Source organism: Dermochelys coriacea, chromosome 2 (assembly GCF_009764565.3).
Source record: "Dermochelys coriacea isolate rDerCor1 chromosome 2, rDerCor1.pri.v4, whole genome shotgun sequence".
Lineage (NCBI taxonomy): Eukaryota > Metazoa > Chordata > Testudines > Dermochelyidae > Dermochelys > Dermochelys coriacea.
In genome coordinates, this window is record NC_050069.1 from 255574509 (window position 1) to 255597481 (window position 22973).

Sequence of the window (22973 nt, forward strand, 5' to 3'; positions counted from 1 at the left end):
ATCCCTTCTTGTCACTACTTGCAGGCTTCAGTCCCACCCACCCTCACTGGTCTGCATGAGCATGAATGTGATAACCTTCTGGCACTTTGCAAATTCTGTCGATATTCCCAAGCTCTTTCTGGTGCGAGTGGGTTAGACTAGATGGCAGGAGATTACTATAGGATAGTTCGTGGATTTTGCTTAAGCAAGAAACTGCTATTTAAGTGCCATGATGTATAGTGGTTTCCACAAAGGAACAGATTTTCAGTCCATTAAAACTAAACCATTAAATGGAATAGTCCTTGATGGTTAGTTATTATTTCCCACTTCCCCATAGATAAAAGGCATGATTCAGCCCCCTGATTTGTGAGTTAATCTAGGATGAAAAAAAATAAAGCAAAACAAACATTAATTTGTAATGGTTTTATTTATCTGCTTGTTAATGTTTAGCGCCTAAACTGGAGTTGTGAAAGGACATTTTTTCTCACTACAGGCGTAAATAAAGTACTGTACTGTACTGTTTTTGTAAGGTCTTAGGCTTTGCCAGAATACTGCCAATGAAGAGCAGGCTGGCAAGAGACAGGCACTGTCTCTGTTCTGTATCACGGAAGTAAGTTTAAGGACTCCTGCCAGCACCTCCCATCAGCAGGAATGCGACCAATGAAAGTCCCAGATGACTGTCATTGCATGGCAAGAGTACTTCCCTCTCATAAGCACTTACTGCTTTGCCAAACTCAACCTTCAGTGTATTTTCCTCAGTCTGGTCAGGTACTGTAATAACTAAGTCATACTGGAAAAAAATATTGGAGGAAAAGACTAGGAAAAACAGAGTGTAGGGGCAGCTGGAGCCAGCAAAGAAGGCACACAGAACTATAAGAAGCATGTGTGCAGCAATTTCTCTCTACTTCAGAGTATTTACTTCCCTGGGAGCTGGAGAAGATGGGTAATAAGCTGGCCTTTATTTTAAGGGATATCCCTTGGAGCTCTCAGCTGCATAAAGATCAGTCTTTGAGGCTATGTGGAAACAGGTGCTAACAGTCTCTCTCTTTCATACTCGGCCCGCACTCACGCCATTGAATGGCTGTGGTCCAGCAAAAAAAGCTTCTCTATCCAGAATTGGTCATCAGGCTATGAAAAAGACGAGGTGATGAAATAGGTTAGACGTAATGGGCAGGAAATTGTTATTTCTTATATAAAATGTAGGTTACCATAGCACCTCGAGACACTCGATCAGGGACCCATTCTGTTAATTCTTGAAAAATAGTTTATGTATTTACAATCGAATGCCCAGGTCCGGTAGCCAGTGCACACACAAAGTTAAGCGTGTTAATCTCATTGACTTCAGTGGGACTACTCGTATATGTAAAGTTAAGCATACATGTAGCTCTTTGCAAATTCTAGGCCTAAGAAGATGAGTGACTTATGAAAAATGAGAGGTGACAGATACAGTTGAATATATACAATGTTATAAACCTATCTACCATTGCAAGTTATTTTCTGTATTATTTTAAATAAATAAATTAAATGCCAATGATGCCCAGCTAGCCCTTAATTTGTTTATTTTTTAAAGGTGTGGTGGCACAGATGAGCTTTGAGGAAAGATTGGAAGTAGGCGAGGGTAGTGGCCTTATAGATCAGTGCAGGGAGAGTGTCCCGTGCATCCTGGGCAGTGTGCTAAACTGATCATTTGAAAAGAGTTTAGGATTTAACACTTTAAATGTAAAGGCAAATTGCCTAGATAGAATATAAACTCAAGACTGTTAGTAGGCCAGCTCAGGCATTCTACTATGCTAGGCAAACCAGACAACATTCACCCTTCCCATACTATAAGCACCTGTACAGGTAGTTACAGAATATTTTGCACCAGACATAGATGATTTCCTGTTTTACCATCATGATAGAGCTGACTGTGCACCAAACATCTTAACTTTGGTAACCACAAACATGAAAAGCAAACAAGCAATACTTCTGGTACAACCTCCACTTGGCTAGAACATTGATGATAGCTGGAATGAGCTAAGAGCAATGAAGAACACAAAATACATTTTTTCATGTGTCATTTGAAGGTTCCCAGAGAGACTCAGTCTTGTCTTATCAAGTGCTTCATGAATTTTCAAGCTAGCAAAATGTAAAGTGACACTAAGTGAAATAAACCACCTTATAATTCAGTTATAAGTAGCCCCAAGAACCATATGGCCAGATTATAAACTCCTTAATAAGGGAAACATTCTTGTTGTTTTGAAAGTAAGAAGTGTGGTTATTTTAGTTTTCCAGATAAATCTATTACAAACAATGTAATCATTATATATCTGTATTTCAGTTGTCCAATCCAGTTCTAATGGACCAACTGTTCTGCATGCATGAGCATATTTACATTGAATTCTTTTCTTGCATGTTTCATTTTTCTCCCCCACTCACCAGCAATGTAATCACTTACTTATGCTATCAAAGACATGAAGGCAAGGGGTAGGCATTTCATTACCATGGTGCTGAATTGTACTAGAAATACCTATAGAGCTTGATCCTACTTCCATTCAAGTCAAAAGAAAAACCTCCCCTTGATTTGAATGATGCAAGTTCAAGCCCATAGACAGGGGATCAATTAATTCCTTGACCACATCGGTAGAAATGCACTGTAACAAGGCAGAGTTTCTCCCCCAGTTCCCAAAGACATGCTACCACAACCTCTCTTATTTTATTGTCCAAACTTAAACAAAAACAAATGGTTTCTCAGCTGACCCTGGGCTACAATCCCTTGATGATTTTTACTTTTCAGGGTCTCACAGCTTCCCCCTCTCAGGGAACTTTGGCAGTCATCGTCCTCCTCTCGCTCCCAGACCCCCTTTTTGAAAGCCTAATCTGGGTCAGCTGATGTAGCACAGGTGCACTGGCCCCGCTTTCTCTCTCTCAAAGGGCCAGTGTCATCTTGTGACACTCCTCCTCACGTAAGGCCTTGTCCACCCTCAGGGCAAGCCTTACCATCTGTACCACCTCCTCTAGGGTACTGTCTTTAAAGCCTCATCTGCTTCTCTAGGGCATCAAGATTGCTTCATGCAGAGTCTGTAGCTGTCCCTCAAGCTCATTGACCTTCAGGATCAGACAAACACTCTTTTCTGAGTGGCCCAATGTTCCATAGTCAGCTGATCTTTCTCTTGTCAGACCATCTATAGCTAGTGTTCTGCAGCCATCGGTTGTTCTGGCAGTTCGCCAGTCTTCATGACAGGACCCATAAAACAGGTGTCCCCTCGAGCAGTGTTTTTGCCCCCTATTTCTTACCTGGGCCCCAGCTTGCTGTTCAGGTATTGTCTGGGTCCCTACTGTATATTGCTCAGCTTGAGCTTCTGCCTGGGTCTCCACAGCCTCCTGGCCAGTCTGAGGCCCTGCCTGGCTCCCCACTATACACTGATCAGCTCAAGGTTCTGCCTGAGTCCCACTATACACTGATCAGTCTTTGCCATCAGCTTCTGTTCCCTTGACCGCTTTTCTATCAGGAGCACGGCCAATTCCTGCTCCAGCATTGGAATGCTGCTGTTTCCCACTCTCTGCCTCTACCCTAGAGTGATCCTTCTTGTTCCAGTCCTATCAACTGAATCGATAATCTTCTGCCAAGAGGTGGTTACATCTTCTAGCTCTCATCAATATATTTTTAGCTGATCCTGAGACCTCTGAAGATGGTCGAGGGCTTCCTCTCAGCTACCTCCATTCAAGCTTCCAGCTCCCTCCACTCCTTTTTCAATCAACCATTCATCTTCCCCATCCTAGGTTGTTGTTCTACTTTTCCCTGCATCAGGGCCAGGAAACCCAATCTCTCCCCAGGATAATTGGAAGGTTCTTGACTACCCTGACACATAGTCAATTTCTCCTGTCCTGGACCCCCAGTTCAACCTCTGCTGTGGTGTACATGCATCTCTTGCCATGTATGCAGGAGACCTGCATATGGGGAGGTGTTGGTCCATCTTCATTGCCAACACCTTATTTTCCCATACAGGGGTCCACCTGTAACTGGAATCCATAAGACCTACTGACCAATCCAATCCCTCTGATTGGAGCTGGGTAGATAGCCTGATGCTTGCTTGGTAACTGACCACACCTGCCAGCCTGGTTAGTGGGAGCTATAAGGCTGGGAGGAGGTGGAGACCAGGATGGGAAGGTCAGGCTCAGAGGGAGGTAGGAGTCGGGAGTCTCCTAGTCTGTTGCGGACCAGGCCTGTAGTAGGCCAAGCTATTGTAAAAAGCCTGTATATAGTTGGAAACTGGTGGTGGGGACTTGATCACAAATAAAGAGCATGAGGATTGCACCAGCCTGAAGTGTCCCTGAGTTTTTAAGAAGAGGGGGAGAAGGGCCAAACTGGAGGCACATGGCATGTGCCCCATTATAGACCCCATGCCACAAAACTGGTTACAACAGCAGCCCAAATAATCACATTCCATTATGAAGCATTCTTGCTGAATATGCCTAAGCATGCTGCATCTAAAGTGCACCACTAAACTTCCCCAGATGCCCCCAGAAGTGCTTCTTCTGGATTAAGCTTCTGGATCCAATCCATGTCTATAGGTTTCTTACTTTTCTTCCAGGATATTGTAGCCATATTGTATGTTGCTAATTGTTGTAGGGTGGCCTCCTTCAGGGCCCTGACAACTCCTAGGCATCCCCGTTTTGGACTATTCATGATCCTTGCCTATGGCATTCTCTGCAACTTTCCCTTGTCTGGTCTCCTCCAGGAGGCCCTTCTTAGTCTGCCATGCCATTCAGGCTGTTGGTCTCCTTTGACTTCAAAGGCAGCTTCTGCCCATTCAACTACCAAGGCTGAAATTGCCTTGCCCCACTCTGGGCTCCCACAGGAACCACTCCAGGACCACTTTGTTCATGGTTTTCCTCTATTGAATTAATCTCTACACATAACCACCAGGCAGCAAGGTCCCATAATCTTTGAACCACGATGCATGGTCATGACCCCTGCAGGAACAATTCAGCCTGAAACTGCTGCCTGTATACATTAAGAGTCAGTCCAAATCTACCTAAGACAGCAGCTTTCACCACAGGATGGGAGCCTTCCTGCTCACTGCTTACCACCTCGTGGTCTGCCTGTGCCTCACCTGTCAGAAACAGTGCTATGTGGGCCTCCCAAGATGATTCTTCCCAGCCTGCTGCACTGGCCAATCACTCAAAGGTATGGAGGAAATAAATGATTAGGGGACTGGAACATATGACTTCTAAGGAGAGGCTGAGGGAACTGGGATTGTTTAGTCTGCGGAAAAGAAGAATGAGAGAGGATTTAATAGCTGCTTTCAACTACCTGAAAGGGGGTTCCAAAGAGAATGGATCTAGACTGTTCTCAGTGATAACAGAACGAGGAGTAATGGTCTCAAGTTGCAGCGGGGGAGGTTTAGGTTGGATATTATGAAAAAAACTTTTTCAGTCGGAGGGTGGTGAAGCACTGGAATGCGTTACCTAGGGAGGTGACGGAATCTCCTTCCTTAGAAATTTTTAAGGTTAGGCTGGACAAAGCCTGGCTGGGATGATTTAGTAGGGGATTGGCCCTGCTTTGAGCAGGGGGTTGGACTAGATGACCTCCTGAGGTCCCTTCCAACCCTGATATTCTATGATCTTCAGGAACCAGCTTCACCAGAGCTATCCTCTCTAATACCAGCTGAGCTCCCCAGAGACCCTTGGCCCAACCGCTTCTACAACCACTCCTGTTATTGGAGGTGGGCCTCCAGTCACCATTGTTGCATGGCAAATTGTGCCTCCTGTTGCTTCTGCAAACTCAGCAATAGCAGTAGCATATCCTGGGTCTGGTTCTGTTCCTGCTGTCACTGTAAAGTAGCTGACTAACAAATTTATTTGAGCATAAGCTTTCATGAGCTACAGCTCACTTCATCAGATGCATTCCTATGAATGCTTATGCTCAAATAAATTTGTTAGTCTCTAAGGTGCCACAAGTACTCCTTTTCTTTTTTGTGAATACAGACTAACACGGCTGCTACTCTGAAACCTGTAAAGTAGCTGTTGGCTTGTGCTGCAACACCACCATCAGATGCATCACCTTCTCCATGTTTCTTGGTCACCTAAATAAGGAGGGGTGAGTCCACGTTTGGAGGCTTCAGTTTCCCCTTGTTGATTCCAGGGCCAATGGCCTGCTTGCGTTCTCCACCACATGCAACAAGGTAGGGCTTCTCCTCCAGCTCCCAAAGACAGTCTCTCCAAGGCCATTTTATTGTCCAAACTTAAACAAATGGTTTTGCAGCTCACCCCAGGCAACAATCCCTAGGTGATTTCCCTCCCCCCTTTTAAAAAAAAAAAAAATACTTTTCAGCCTCTCACTGCTTCCCCTCAGGTCACTGACTGTCCTCCTGCTTTTGCCACTTTCTAGCTCTGAGCTTATCTTCACTACCAGGGTAATCAATGCTGCTGCACTCAATGCAGTGGGGAATCTATTTAGCGGGTCTAGTGAAGATTCTAGTGAAGATTCGCTAAATCAACAGCAGAGCCCTCTCTGGTCACTCCCCGTAATCTAGTTTCCCAAGAAGAATAAGGGAAGTCGGTGGGAGAGCGTCTCCCATCAACGCAGCCCAATGAAGACACCAGGGTAAGTCTACCTAAGCTAGATAGCTGGAGTAGTGTAACTTATGTTGACTTACCCTGGTCGTGTAGACAAGGCCTCTGATTCAGTAGGTGTGTGTGTGTATATATATATATATATATATATGTGTCTCTCTCTCTCTGTCCCAGGCATACTATTTTAAAACCCAATATGGGTCAGCTGATAAAGCACAGGTGCACTAGCACCGCTCTCTTAAAGGCCCACTGCAACAGACTCAAAGTTGAGTCTGTTAACTGTGGCCTTGTCTACACTACTGGTGTAAGTCGACCTAAGTTACGCTACTCCAGCTATGTGAATAATGTAGCTGGAGTCGACGTAGCTTAGGTTGACTTACCCCGGTGTCTTCACTAGGCTGCGTTGGCAGGAGATGCTCTCCCATCGACTTACCTTGCTCTTCTTGGGGAGCTGGAGTACCATGTCGACCGGAGAGTGCTCTGCCTGCCATTGATTTAGTGGGTCTTTACTAGACCTGCTAAATTTACACTTGCTGCATCAATTGCAGCAGCGACCATCTCCCCGCTAGCGAACATAAGCCCTGAATCTCACCAAGGTAAGTTGACTGTTCCCATTAGCCTCATTGTGACTAAGCAGATAAACCATTTCAATTTACGTTGTACAAACTTTTCAAGTTATTTCACAGTGGTCCAAGAATTTATCCATACATTTAACTTATCACTGACAAATTAATTTTCCACACACTAGATCCAATCCACTTGCATAGGTAACTTGTCTGGCTTCCAGGATGTTGTAATCATACTGTATGTTGCCAATTGTTGTAGGATGCCCTCCTCCAGGGCACCCCCTCATGGCCTAAGTTTGTTCTGCGTCAGTTTCTCTCTTCAATCTTTTTAGTCCACAGGTCTCTGGGGTCAGACAGGTTTTCTTGCTGGGTTGTAACTATATCAGCCTCTTTCCCCTTGCATTAGGAGTCCATAGCCCCCTCATAGTACCAGATTGGGATAAAAGCACTTTCCCTCCTTGGATCAGGAATCCAAAGCATTCCTCCTGAGCTGGATTAGAGAATAAGCAGTCCCTGTCACTCCGTCCTTGAATCATGAGCTTACAGAACTCCTGCTGGTCTGAGTTAGAGTACAAGAAGTCCTGCCTGGGATAAGCAGTTCCCCAGTCCTCTTTTCAAGGCTGAGTCAAACTATAAGCAGTCTCTCCTTGGGTCAGGAGTTTACAGCCCTCCTCTTGTGGCTGAGTCACAATTCCTGCCAGCTGCAGGCGTTGGCCAGCTTCTCTTCTCTTCTTATTTCATACTTGGCCCACTTTCCTTGAAGCAGTCAGCACATTGATGTGAGCCTGCTCCTGCCTGTTATGAAGGAGCAGGAAGCAGATATACTGCCCTGCTCTTTCCCAGGGCTCATCCTGGTTGACCAGAAGAGAAGGGATCCCTGCCTCACCTAGCACTACAGGGCTCCTGATCTTGAGCCCTTAAACAGACACTCACCTGGGTTTCCTCCCCCACCAGTTGCTAACTCACCAGGGTCACTTTCTCTCCTCCTGCTCCAGCTTCAGCCGCTCCCTAGGCATTCATTAGTTCTAATGTTCCTGGAATGGGGTCTTCTGATGCCCTGTAGGCTTAAAGAGCCAGTATACCTCATTAATATAAAGAGGTTTCAGAGACCATTAGAGAGTACTATAGTTTGGGTCTTCTCCCTTTTATTTCCACACCCCAACTATTAAACTCGGGGATGGTAGAGACCAATTATCCTTGCTGAACATAACATATGGAAATTCATACAATCAAGGGTCACTGATCCATAGAAGTTCTCATATTGCTTTCTAATTAAGCCAGAGAAACCACCAACCCCATCCTTTCCGATATCTTCAAAACGGCTAAGACTAAAACCATTGGATCTTCTGTGGGGGCTACAGAAAGAACAAGCATGCTCCAGTGCTGACATTCATCACAACCTCTATCCCGGACATCCTACACCAGATATATTATGTTCTCTGACCTTCCACTGGATGAAAATGCAAGATAGCATGGGTCTTCTTTAGGTGGTCTTAGCCAGTAACTATTACTTGAAAGTTTTGTTGTTGTAGTAGTGGTGATTCTGGAATTGAAAGTTATTAGACTAGGGAGAAAGGTAATTGAATTTGAACATATTCACACATCATACCCCATCCTGTTAGAAAGGACAGAGGTCAGCCATGCATCAAGGATGTATTTATCAATGTGAAAGAAAAAGTAAAAAACCAAAAGAAAATCATTTCGGTGATTGAGAAGCTTCCTTTTTGATCCTCTGCATATCACTACCTCAACTCTCCTGATGCAAGACAGTTTCAGTTTGTGTTACAATACATAAAATATGTTCAGAGCCTCCTGCCAAAAGTAGATATGCATTTTGTCTAATATGTCACTTCTAGTATTTGTTATGAGGGGGAGATTTTTGAAGCACAAAACGAAGTTAGGCACCCAACTCCAATTTACGGTTCTGAAGAACCCCCCTTTTGGGGGAAAAGTGTTAGATTGAATTTATGTGCCTTAAAGGTCAACACACAGGTTCTTTTTCCAACATTCCAGCAGTCCTAGGAATGCCACGCTCACAAACCTCTTACCTTTTCTCTTAGTCTTTTTCCTCTCTATCGTCTACTTACATTGCGCTAGTAGTATTGGGGAGAGGGGGAATACATGAATTAGGCACTGTTCTCTACCGTAAAATTACATAGAGAAGATCTAAGCTAAGGACACATTTTGAAAATATTAGTGTGTCATGAGTCCTGGCCATCTGATAGAATATCAAAGCTGTTTGATAAGAAAAATTCTCTGAATATCACAATCCATGTGCTTCCAAGCTTGCAGAAAAGTAAAGATGAATAAAAAAAGCTGGAATTCTCAAGCCCTTGGAAAAATCAAAATTAGAAAAGTACAATATTGGAATATTTTCTGGCTGTGTCTGAATGAATTAACATTGAAGATGGAGTTCCTGAAACAAAACTGGTAATTACATCATTGTGATTCCAGAGATTACAGCTGTCATGTTATTGCATATTCCTGGGAAAGTCCATACAGAAAAGGCTATACTGTGAAAAAATGCTTGAAAAATTATTTGGGCTGTGGCAGGCAACCAGCATCTATTCATTAAAGTCTTACGATGGTGAACTAGCCCTTCATCTTGCACTAGACCTATAAAAAAAAGACTGAGAGTGACTATAAATGTGTCCCTTGAAGCAAATTATGGAAGACATTATAGGAAGACTGGTTTCAAGCCAGCTTTTTCAGCTTAATGAATTCCTTTCAAGGAAGCGTGAAAGCTGCATTGAGACCACTGGCGAGTATAGCTATAGTCTTCTCGTAAGACTTTAAGGGGTCTGTGCAATTCTGTTCTTATTTTCTCTATTTTTGGAGAGGAGTTGGAATCTGACATGAAAATGCCAGTTCTTTTTCAGATAGCATCCCTATGGGTGCTCCACTTCAGATGTGCATGTACCTCTTGAGCCCTTGATCAGAGATTCAGTTAGTAGTCTGTTTGGCCTGGGCAAGCACCCTATGCCTCCACATGCTGGATACCAAGGCTATATAGGGGTGTGTGGGTGGACCGCCCTCAGCTCTTTCTCAGCCACCTTGGCCTAAGACTGAAATGGCATGTCCACCTTGAGCATGCCTCAGCCTTTCTAATATCTCCATAATGGTTAACATTTTTATAGTTAGTTGTTAGTATCGTTAGTTAAATAAATAGTGAGAGGATTGTTTTACTTCTTTCTCCTTGGGGAATTTTTTCCCTCAAAGCGGGGCACTCCTGGCTTGCCAGGTTTCGAATGTTGCCTCTCCTGCTGAGAGGCTATATCTGTAAGCAACGGCCATTCTAAATGTGCCCCTTGCCTGGAGGAGTCCCATCTCTCTCAGAAGTGCAACTTCTACCTGGCCCTCAACTGCAGGGTATCATTGAATCATAGAAGGTTAGGGTTGGAAGAGACCTCAGGAGGTCATTAGTCCAACCCCCTGTTCAAAGCAAGGTCAACCCCAACTAAATCATCCCAGCCAGGGCTTTGTCAAGCTGGGCCTTAAAAACGCCCCTAAGGATGGAGATTCCACCACCTCTCTAGGTAACCCATTCCAGTGCTTCACCACCATCCTAGTGAAATAGCTTTTCCTAATATCCAACCTAGACCTCCCCCACTGCAAATTGAGACCATTGCTACTTGTTCTGTCCAGAAAGAAAAACCAGGGAAACCATAACAAGAAGAGGTTATTCACTTGGTGTGGTAATGGCAGTTCTTTGAGATGTGTGTTCCTATGGGTTCTCCACTATCTACCCTCCTTTCCCTTTGCTTCAGCCTGTTCCTTAGGAGATGTTTGGATGGAGAATGAGGACCATTTGGATGAGGACCATTTGCCCATGCACCCCAATATAGTCTCGGTATCTGGGATGAAGATGCATAGGGTGCATGGATGAGCCAAATGGCCACTGCTAACTGAAAATCTCCAACCAAGGGCTTAAGATGCATGCACACCTGAAATGGAGCACTCATACGGACACACATCTTGATGAACCAGTTACAGCACAAAATGAGAAATTCTTCTTCAAATACTTTTCATTGTGAGAACAGACCTAATGTGACCCATGAAGAGTCAAAGGGTCCAATGCAAATCAAGTTGCATCATAAAAATCAGTATACAGAAAACTAGAACTTCTGCTCAAGAGAACCAAAAACACTTCCCTATGTGTGTTACAATAAAAGCTCATTTATCCTATTCGTTCACATTACTAACTTTGATGTGCACATACAAACATCAGCTGTATGTGAGGAGGAACACAGAACATTAAAGGTTAAAAAAAAAAAAAAAAGACATTTTGTCAAACGGCACATACCCTGTAAACCTAATTCTATTCTAGTATCTCTTCCAATAAAATAAAATGATAATATTTAATGGTTACAGATTAGCTACAGTGTTTCTCCATTACGACAGAGGGACAGCGACCTGCATTTAACTACCTCCTCTTGATGGGTGGAGTGCTCTCATATCCTGCCTCTAACCCTGCACACTCCCCAAGCCAACCACTGCTTAAATTCTTGCTGCCCAAGATGTGAGGACCTGAGGAAGGTGAGGGAAAGAGTGTGAGAAACATGGAGGAAACCTGCAGAAATAGGTGTGACAAGAAGGGAGGTAGATGGCTGAGGAAGTGGGAAAAAGATGGGGAGGAGGGTGCAGAAAGAACAGCATATAGAGTATGAAAAAAAATGGTGCAGAAGGTGTTTGGAGACCAGAGGAGAGAATGATGTGGAAGATGGACAGATGAATCAAAAAAGAAGGAATGAAAAATGAATCAAGATTCAATTTAAAGGTTAGTAAAAAGTGTTCTTTATTTATGTGGTTTCACCTCTGGCTGTATTAGCAGAGCCTGGTATACAGCATCTGGCTGAATGTAACAGGTACTAGTACAAACCTACATGTCATGTTTATTTAAAAAAAATACATAGTGCCAGATGAACTGTACATATTGTGCTAGACTACATCAGATTATTGCAGTTAGTTTGCACAGTGCATTGAAGCTGTAAAATGCTGTATACGTGCTAAGTATTAACAATAAAAATATAGACCTTAATAGACATACTACAGGTGTCATTACATTAAAAAAAAAAAAACAAAAAACAAAACCAGACACAGTAGGATTGTCGCTGCCTAATTTGAACTGAAGTGTCAACCTGAAGCATTTCCCCCCCTTAACTGATGAAGTTTAAAGTGTTACTTTATTCTGTTCCTCAGAGATTACATAGAAAATATCTGAGAATCAGGTGTTTCCTGCCAAATGCTACTGTAATAGGCCACATATGCAAGGCCCAATCCTGCAATCAACTATGAAAATCTGAAATAGAGTGTTGAGGCACTTCCTCTTTTTGTTGCTTTTCACATTGCAGACAGAGGGCTAAATTCATTGCCTGTGTAATTTCACTCAAGTCCATGCACAAATTGAAGGACTGCATTAGCTCAATTCAGTGCTGCTATCCTGGAGATGAATTTGGTCCAGAATGTTTTGGCTGATGGAATGTTCAGGTGAGAGTTCCATGGCAGTTGGGAATGACAGTTGAGAGCAGGCAGTAGCAGAGAGAAAGGCCAAACAAATATGTAGAGACCATGGCAGTTGTTACTTGGTGCTAGGGGGATTCAAGATCAAACCAATAATTTTGAGCACGGTGGACATCCCGAGTTGTACTTAAAGCAGTTTTTGTTTCTCCCATCATTTAAAAAAAAAAAAAAAAAAAAAAGGAGAGAGGGAATTCTTCTCCCATTGAAATCAATGGGAGTTTTCCCATTAGCTACAGTGGAAGCAAGATGAGCCCCCAGTACTTCAAAGCTTGTAATCCTCACTCACTTGGAGTCAGGCAACAGCCCAGGATTTGGCAACAAGGCAACAGAGACCTCAAAAAGGTAGCAGTGACAGGAAGCTCATTTTAAAATACAAGGATGTGCTTGTTGGACATTTAAAGCAATGAAGATTCAAAATAGAGCTAACATGAGGTTGGGAAGGATTAGAAAGGAGGGAGAGAGAATTTAAAAGCAGCTAACATTGAACAGATGTAGACCTCTCTCTCTGTTTTTTTAAATAAAACTTCAAACTAAAACCAATTATTACAGACACAATCAGAACAAAACTCAGATAGAAAAAGACGCCATCCAAACCCTCCCAACCCCAGACTCTGTCCTGAAAGAGAAGATCAATCTGGTATCAAGGACCCCATGCCGTACACCATCCTGCCCAACTCATTTGTTCCCCCCCTCCCCACACACACACACACTATTGCCAGCAGCTGAATAACTGCATAAGTAGCGTGAACTAGAGTTTCAGATCTATTATTCTGTTCCTGAAGACAGGTCAAACAGCAGTTCTGCCATAGGTAACATAAAACCATTGCATTAACAACTGCCAGAGTTTCAAGGAATACATGCATCCTTCCTTATCGAGGCAGCCTTCGAGTCCTCTGGTGCCTGAAAAGATCCAAAAGCCAGTTGTCCATAAGATTGGCCATGAAACAGCAAAACTCTCAGTTTTGAAGTTAACAAATCCCAAATATAGACATTAAAGGAGCAGAACAATAGAGTGTTCCTTTGTCTCCCTCTGTTCCAGGGCAAGCTTCCGGAGGACAACCTTTATCTATATGCATCCCTTGTAGGTTACCTCTAACATACAATTTACATGAAATACCTGCCACCATATATCCCCGGACTTGAAGGGAACACTTGTTTCCAAGCTACAACAATGCACCACTGAGAAAATTTTCTGGGCAATTCAGTACTGCTAAATGTCATTCTGAAACATATTCCTTACGCTCCCTCTGGTATAGTGCTCTCCTAAACTGTGAGCCACTGTGCTGGAATGCTCTTGCCTTTCCCCTTGGCAAATTCAGGTATCTTAAAGCATGTTGTATGTAAAAGAGAAGAGGATACAGATGCAACATAAAAGCAAAGGGATAGCAGGAATTTTTTTTATTAACATCACTTTTTCTGCCAATGTCAAGGTCCATCTCTTCTACCTCATTATCTGAGCTTGGCAAGCGGCAATCTGCATCTCCCAGTTCAACTCGACCACTGAATCACCACAAAGGTGAGTCCCTAAATATCTATAGCCCAGAGAGCGTGTCACAATTTACAACTCCTCCGGAAGAGGAGGAGAGCAACCCAAAATCCCCAACCACAAAGCCTTGCTCTTCATGTTAATAACTGCTCTGTCTATAGTATAAAAAGTGTCAAAATTATGACATTATGTCAAAAATTAGATAAAGTGTCAAAACAAGATGAACCTTTAACTAGAGTACCACTGGGCCCCGCAACCACCAGCCTGGGCTCCCTTTTACACTGTACTGCTGTGACAAGCTGAAAAGCCCTCTTTAGCCTGCACTCTCACCAACATACCTACAGTTAAGGACACATCCAGCTGAAGTTACATGCAAGCAGGCTCTCTGACCAACCCCTACATGGGAAGGCTCCAGCTAGAGTACCTCCCAGCTCCTCAGGCACTTACCTTCTCTGGAGTATAAACCCAAAATTTTATCATCTTGTGCTGCACAGGGAACTGTACAGCATAAACTTATAAGATTCGCCCCCTCTCTCAATGTGGAGAGGAATATGCAACAGTTTTCTGCCTGAGTTATGATTTCCACACATTAGTTTAGATAAAGCAAAAAACAAATTTATTAAATACAAAAAATAGATTGTGATTATAAGTGATAGCAAACAAATCAAAGCAGATTACCTAGCAAATAAACAAAAAACTTAATCTAAGCTTAATAGGATGAGAATGTGCTATTCATATCGTATCTAAGTCATGATGCAAGCAGGCTATAGATTCTTAAGGGGCAAGCCGCACTTGCTTACAGCTTGGAATCCCTGGGTGTTCCATTCATAGGCTAAAAATCCCTTTAGCCTGGGTCCAGCACTTCCCCCAGTTCAGTTTTTGTTCCTTGGGTGTTTCCAGGAGTCTTCTTGGGTGGGGAGTCAGTGAAGAACCAAGAGCATGATGTCACTTCTCTGCCTTATATAGGTTTTACATATGGTGAGAACCCTTTATTTCAGGATACTGGGCTAGATGGACGTTTGGTCTGACCAGTAGGGCCATTCTTATAATCATATTCAGAAAATCATAACCTTTCCAATGACATTTCATATGCCTTATCTTGCATAAAATACATCATAATTATGATATAATCATATCATACTAATATCGCTATGAAGCAAATGGGGTGCAGTGTCACACCTATCTTCTGTACTGCCCACCAGCACTGACATCATCAGCATGGGCAAAAATTTTCACTGACAGTGAAATTTCTTTCCCATGATTTAAACTTCAAAATCCTCTGTTGCCACTACCACAGTGAAGGGTTGAAAGAAAAACAATACAACAATGGACTCAAAGGACAACATTGCCTTCCCCCAGAATAGTTCTGTATAGCTTCTCCCCTCCACCTATTTTACTAAAGACATTCATAGTGCATGAATGTACAAGAGCCTCAACCAGTTAAACTATAGGGAAGTACCATATTAATAGTTTCATAAATGCCAAGGCCAGAGGAATCAGTGGGATCATATAATCTGATACCTTGTATAACACAGGCTGTAGAACTTCCCCAAAATCATTCGTGGAGCATAACTTTTGGAAAAACATCCAATTTTGATTTTAAAAAATTGTTAGTGATGTAGCATCTGCCACAACCCTTAGTAAGTTGTTCCAGTGGTTAATTACTCTCACTGTTAAAAATGTATGGCTTATTTCCAGTGTGAACTTCCAGCCATTAGATCATGTTATACACCTTTCTCTGCTGGAGAAAAGAGCCCATTATTGAATATTTGTTCCCCATGTAAGTACTTACAGACTTATCAAATCATCTTTTAGCTTTCTCTTTGTTAAGCTAAATACAAGGAGCTCAATCTTCTATCACAATAAGGCACATTTTTCCAATCCTTTAATTAGTCTCATGACTCTTCTCTGAGCCCTCTCTAACTTATCAACTTCCTTCTTGAATTGTGGACACCAGACCACCAAATTGAGACAGAACCAACCATAAGTAAAGCAGGTTCATTTAGCTAAAGCTTTGGCCTGATCAAAGGCCCAAACATGATCTTCCCATTCTCATCAGCCAATTTCAAATACTTCCTGCAAACTACACAAAGTGTCTGCCCCTATGCAACCTTTATTATTATTATTACAGTGTAATAATGTTCCTATTTTCCCCAAAATCTCTTGGCTAGAATAGAAGCCAAATTTTATAATCTGTGTGGAATGTTCTGATGGGGGGCTCCTTCAGTCTGCCCTGAAGAAGCTCTTCCCCTGTAGATAGATAATGAAAATGATTAGAGCAGGGGGACTGAATCATTTGTCTCCCACTTTTCAGGTGGGTTTTGGAGCCACTGGTCTAGGAGAGTCAATTTTTCCCTGTTTCTTCCCCCACCCCTTGGATAAATACTGAAATAGTAAAAATAACAACAGAAATAAAAGGGTCTTTTAAAAAGGCATAGGCCATTTCTACACACCTCCTTGCAGCCTGGTGGAGCACTACAGCTGTGACTCGCCTTAATTTCCCCCAACTGGGGTAGCAAACCTTAACATCCCAGGACAAGAAAAAGTCAGCACTCACTAACCAATAGCATATCCCCTTTAATAAGATTTCAGGACTGCAATAATTACAACAAACATTTAATCAGGACCCTGGTTCAGAGCTTCCAAATGTAGAGCTCACAAACCAAGACTCAGTCAGGTTAGGCTGGTTTCCTGAAGCCTGAAAGACAAGCCACCACACACAACAACCTGCATAATCTCTTCTTCTCCCCCCCAGCTTCCAGGTTCCTGTTTAAATACCTCAGCTCCAGGTCAAGATTTCCTTCATCATCCTCACGCTGCAACCTCTCTCTTAAAGGGGTAGTACACTCCTTCACAATCCTGATCTAACTAAAAATGCTTACAGTATGATCTGAAGCTTTCCACATTAAGGATCTGCAGGACAGTCAGGGATAAAGTGAAAATGCTCTGTTGTCAGTCTTGGAAAGCCAAGTTACAGACACTAACAACCAAGATACCCCAGAGTACTTAGGAGGCAGAGTCTTTAATAACTGATTTCTAGACCATGTAAGCTTTATAGTTAAATGTAACTACAATAGAATCTCAGAGTTACAAACACCAGAGTTATGAACTGACTGGTCAACCACACACCTCACTGAAATCGGAAGTATACAATCAAGCAGCAGCAGAGAACCCACACAAAAAACCCCACAAATACAGTACAGTACTGTGTTAAAGGTAAACTACTAAAAAAAGGGAAAGTTTAAAAAAAGATTTGACAACATAAGGAGACTGTTTCTGTGTTCATTTAAATTATAATGGTTAAAAGCATCATTTTCTTCTGCATAGTAAAGTTTCAAAGCTGTATTAAGTCAGGGTTCAGTTCTAAACTTTTGAAAGAACAACCACAACTTTTTGTTCAGAGTTCATAACTCTGAAATGTTTTTAACAGCCTCCACTCCTGAGGTATTTGTAACTTTGAAGTTCTACTGTAAAACCCAGCACTGAAGAGGTAACCAGTATAGTAGATGTTGCTCTGGTGATATATGATAGAATTGACGAAATCTATTCAAAAGGCAACTGTATTTCATATCTCAAGCTCCCAGAGGGTTCTCATTGCTTGCCCTATTTAGAGCATAATCCATCTTGGAGATGACAATAGATAACTATTAGTCCAGTGGTTAGAGCACTCTACCAAGAGGTGGGAGAGCCCTGTTCAAATCCTCTCCCCATTCTGGCAGATGGGGTGAATTGAACTTGGGACTCAAACTCCCATGTCCTAGCTGAGTGCTCTAACCACTTGGTTAATAGTAATAAAGTTGGTGCTGCTGCCTCCTCTAACCATTCTGTGCAGAGCAAGACAGATGCTTACCTCGTTCCTGCAAGAAGTAGTTTAGTTGCCTAATCTGCCTGACTCTAGACAGCACGCTCCTGGTTGTGGGTCACTAAGCACATATATCTGCCTCCCTACAGCCCAGACTTAGCACATAACTCTGAGAGGGGCAAGACCCCTGCATCACCATCTCCCAGGGCCTAACTTAGGTACCTCTCTGCTTAGCATTACTGGCTTTTGTAGATCCCATTCTAAGGCACCTGTCTCTCCCCATTTTTTGTATGGAGATCCAAGGTACCTAACTCAGGCTTTGTGGATCACAGCGATGATCCTGTGATTTTCTAGGCCCCTAAAAGTTAGGTGCAATGATACTGAATGTTATAGTACCTGAGCCCCTTTGGGTATGTCTATACTGCAGTTAGATACTCGCAACTAGCCCATGCCAGCTGACTCAGGCTTGTGGGACTCAGGCAAAGGGGCTGTTTAATTGGGATATAGACATTTGGGTTTAGACAGCAGCCTGAACTCTGGGACCCTCTCACCTCATCTACAATGCAATTAAACAGCCCCTTAGCCCAAGCCCAAGACAGCTGGCACAGGCCAGCTGTGGGTTTTTAATTGCAGTGTAGACGTACTCTCTGTGGATGTGGGCCTCAGTGCCAATGTCACAGCTGAGTGGCATTATGGATGTATTGATTGCAACTTCAGAGTTAAGGATACATTGAGTTTTGCACTGAAGAGGGATTCTGCTTTCTTTTAGGTGAATAATACAGCATATCCACCCCAAATTTACAGCATTTATTGTTTAAGTGAAGAACTGTTATTTTTGAGAACTTACAAGTAAATCTGATAATTAGTATAAGTTAAAGTTCATTTCAAAAGGGATCCTAAAGAAATTTAGCACTTACTATCAGACCTCTAGTGTCACAAGTGATCTTAATAAACAATACAGAAGCTTCAAATCACATATTGTTATTGAAATCTTGTATGCAGACTACACTTGATGCAATTAGGCTGTAATTAAGTAATTAATAATTGTATGTAACAGACTGGGCCAGGTCAATAAGTCAGGTCATTCTTAAATTATACCATAGTATTGGTTGAGGTAACTCAACCAAATTACTGCCCTTCCTCTCCAGCTCATTTGCATGCTTCAGTTTTATTGGCTGGAATAAGTCAGTTATATTAAGAGACTGTATGCATAAAAACCATGAATCTATATGTGAAGAGTTCTCAGTGATAGATTTCTTGATGGCCAGCTGTCATTGAAGTGGCCTCAACTGTCTCTGCTCTTAAAAGTTCCATGGTTGTATACTAGTCAGTTAAAAGCCAGATTCATCAGAATGCTCTGGCTGCTTTGTGCTACTCCAATGATGCAAAACAGATGTATGCCTCGTTTAACTGGCCAATATACTTCAGCTGCTTTGCACTACACCAGTGATACAAAGCAGTCAGAGCATACTAGTGAATATAGCATTATAAGATACATTTTAAAAATTAAGTAAGGCTGATACTACATATCTTTAAATCCTTTAAATAGCTTCTGTACCCAATGACTGGAAGATAGCTAATGTAATGCCAATATTTAAGAAGGGCTTTAGAGGTGATCCTAGCAATTACAGACCATAAGTCTAATGTCAGTACTGGGCAAATTAGTTGAAACAATAGTAAAGAATAAAATTGTCAGACACATAGAAGAACATAAATTGTTGGGCAAAAGTCAACATGGTTTCTGTAAAGGGAAATCATGTCTTACCAATCTATTAGAGTTCTTTGAAGGGGTCAACAAACATGTGGACAAGGGGGATCCAGTGGACACAGTGTATTTAGATTTCCAGAAAGACTTTGACAAGGTCCTTCACCAAAGGCTCTTAGGTAAATTAAGTTGTCATGAGAAAAGGAGTACTTGTGGCACCTTAGAGACTAACAAATTTATTAGAGCATAAGCTTTCGTGAGCTACAGCTCACTTCATCGGATGCATTTGCTTAGGGTGGGAAGATCCTTTCATAGACTGAGAACTGGTTAAAAGACAGGGAACAAAGGATAGGAATAAATGGTAAATTTTCAGAATGGAGAGGGGTAACTAGTGGTGTTCCCCAAGGGTCAGTCCTAGGATCAATCCTATTCAACTTATTTATAAAAGATCTGCAGAAAGGGGTAAACAGTGAGGTGGCAAAGTTTGCAGATGATACTAAACTGCGCAAGATAGTTAAGACCAAAGCCGACTGTGAAGAACTTGAAAAGGATCTCACAAAACTAAGTGATTGGGCAACAAAATGGCAATTGAAATTTAATGTGGATAAATGTAAAGTAATGCACATTGGAAAAGATAACCCCAACTATACATACAATATGATGGGGGGCTAATTTAGCTACAACGAATTGGAGTCATTGTGGATAGTTCTCTGAAGATGTCCATGCAGTACGCAGCGGCAGTCAAAAAAGGGAACAGGATGTTAGGAATAATTAAAAAAGAGATAGAGAATAAGACAGAGAATATCTTATTGCCCTTATATAAATCCATGGTACGTCCACATCTTGAGTACTGCATACGGATATGGTCTCCTCATCTCAAAAAAGATATATTGGAATTAGAAAAGGTTCAAAGAAGGGCAATTAAAATGATTAGGGGTTTGGAACGAGTCCCATATGAGAGATTAAAGAGAACAGGACTTTTCAGTTTGGAAAAGAGGAGAGTAAGGGGAATATGATAGATATATAAAATCATGAGTGGTGTGGAGAAAGTGAATAAGGAAAAGATATTTACTTGTTCCCATAATATAAGAACTAGAGGCCACCAAATGAAATTAATGGGCAGCAGGTTTAAAACAAATAAAAAGAAGTTCTTCTTCACACAGCATACAGTCAACCTGTGGAACTCCTTGCCTGAGGAGGTTGTGAAGGCCAGGACTATAACAAGGTTTAAAAGAGAACTAGATAAATTCATGGAGGTTAAGTCTATTAATGGCTATTAGCCAGGATGGGTAAGGAATCGTGTCTCTAAACTCTATTTGTCAGAGGGTGGAGATGGATGGCAGGAGAGAGATCACTTGATCATTGCCTGTTAGGTTCGCTCCCTCTGGGGCACCTGGCATTGGCCACTGTTCGGCAGTCAGGGTACTGGGTTGGATGGACCTTTGGTCTGACCCATTATGGCCATTCTTATGTTCTTATATCTTCAACTCATTAGATATTGAAGGTTAGCATGATAGCTGGATCTGATGGGGTTTCTTGTTTAATGTTCATTTATAAAAAGTTTAATAGTTTTATTTTAAAAAAAAGGAATTTTCCCCATGAAAAAATTAAGATGGAGTTAAAGGGGATGGGAAGTACAAGAATCGTGTTATAATTCCAACAGAAACATGATCAGAACAGAAATATTATCAGATCAAGTGACTACAGGGTTCTGAGAGTAAGGGTGAAGGAGTTGGGAGCGCAGATGGTGTTCTCTTCGATCCTTCTAGTCAAGGGTAGGGGCCCAGGCTGAGACAGATGCATCCTGGAGATGAATGCCTGGCTGCAAGGATGGTGTTGTCAGGAGGGCTTCAACTTCCTTAACCACGAGAGAATGAAACGATAGAGTTCGTGATTCTAAGGAATGATAGGAAGGAGAACAGCAAAATAAAGACAATGGATTTCAAGAAGGCAGACTTTAGCAAACTCAGGGAGTTGGTAGGTAAGATCCTATGGGAAGCAAGTCTAAGGGAAAAAACAATTGAAGACAGTTGGCAGTTTTTCAAAGAGACATTATTAAGGGCACAAGAGCAAACTATCCCACTGCATAGGAAAGATAGGAAGTATGGCAAGAGACCACCCTGGCTTAATCAGGAGATCTTCAATGATTTAAAAATCAAAAAAGAGTCCTACAAAAAGTGGAAACTTGGTCAAATTACAAAGGATGAATATAAACAAATAACACAAGTATGTAGGGACAAATTTAGAAAGGCCAAGGCACAAAACAAGATCAAACTAGCTAGAGACATAAAGGATAACAAGAAAACATTCTACAAATACATTAGAAGCAAGAGAAAAACCAAGGACAGGATAGGCCTGTTTCTCAATGAGAGGGGAAAAACAATAACAGAAAATGTGGAAATGACAGAGGTGCTAAATGACATCTTTGTTTCGGTTTTCACCAAGAAGGGTGGTGGTGATTGGATGTCTAATATAGTGAATGCCAGGGAAAATGAGGTAGTCAGAGGCTAAAATAGGAAAAGAACAAGTTAAAAATTACTTAGACAAGTTAGAGGTCTTCAAGTCACCAAGGCCTGATGAAATGTATCCTAGAATACTCAAGGAGCTGACAGAGGAGATATCTGAGACATTAGCAATGATCTTTGAAAAGTCATGGAAGATGGGAGACATCCCAGAAGACTGGAATAGGGCAAATATAGTGCCAACCTATACAAAGGGAAATAAGGAGAACCCAGGGAATTACAGATCAGTCAGCTTAACTTCTGTACCCAGAAAGATAATGGAGCAAATAATTAAGCAATCAATTTGCAAACATCTAGAAGATAATAAGGTGATAAGTAACAGTCAGCATGGATTTGCCAAGAACAAATTGTGTCAAACCAACCTGATAGCTTTTTTGACAGGATAACAAGCCTTGTGGATGGGGGGAAGCGGTAGATGTGGTATATCTTGACTTTAGTAAAGCTTTTGATACTGTTTCACATGACCTTCTCATAAACAAACTAGAGAAAAGCAACCTAGATGGAGCTACTATAAGGTGAGTGCATAACTGATTGGAAAACCGTTCCCAGAGAGTAGTTATCAATGGTTCACAGTCATGCTGGAAGGGCATAACGAGTGGGGTCCCACAAGGATCAGTTCTGGGTCCAGTTCTGTTCAATATCTTCATCAATGATTTAGATAATGGCATAGAGAGAACACTTATAAAGTTTGCGGACGATACCAAGCTGGCAGGGGTTACAAGTGCTTAGGAGGATAGGATTAAAATTCAAAATGATCTGGACAAACTGGAGAAATGGTCTGAAGTAAATAGGATGAAATTCAATATGGAAAAATGTAAGGTACTCCACTTAGGAA

At 42.0% G+C, this 22973-nt stretch overlaps 1 long non-coding RNA gene across 1 annotated transcript; it reads right to left on the minus strand.

Annotated features, from left to right (window-relative positions):
* Positions 1-910: 910 nt before the first annotated feature.
* Positions 911-18571, minus strand: LOC122459058. Its single transcript, XR_006279490.1, has 2 exons — positions 17960-18571; positions 911-1107 (listed from the first exon to the last, which is right to left on the minus strand). It is a non-coding gene; the product is annotated as an uncharacterized LOC122459058 (long non-coding RNA).
* Positions 18572-22973: the final 4402 nt, after the last annotated feature.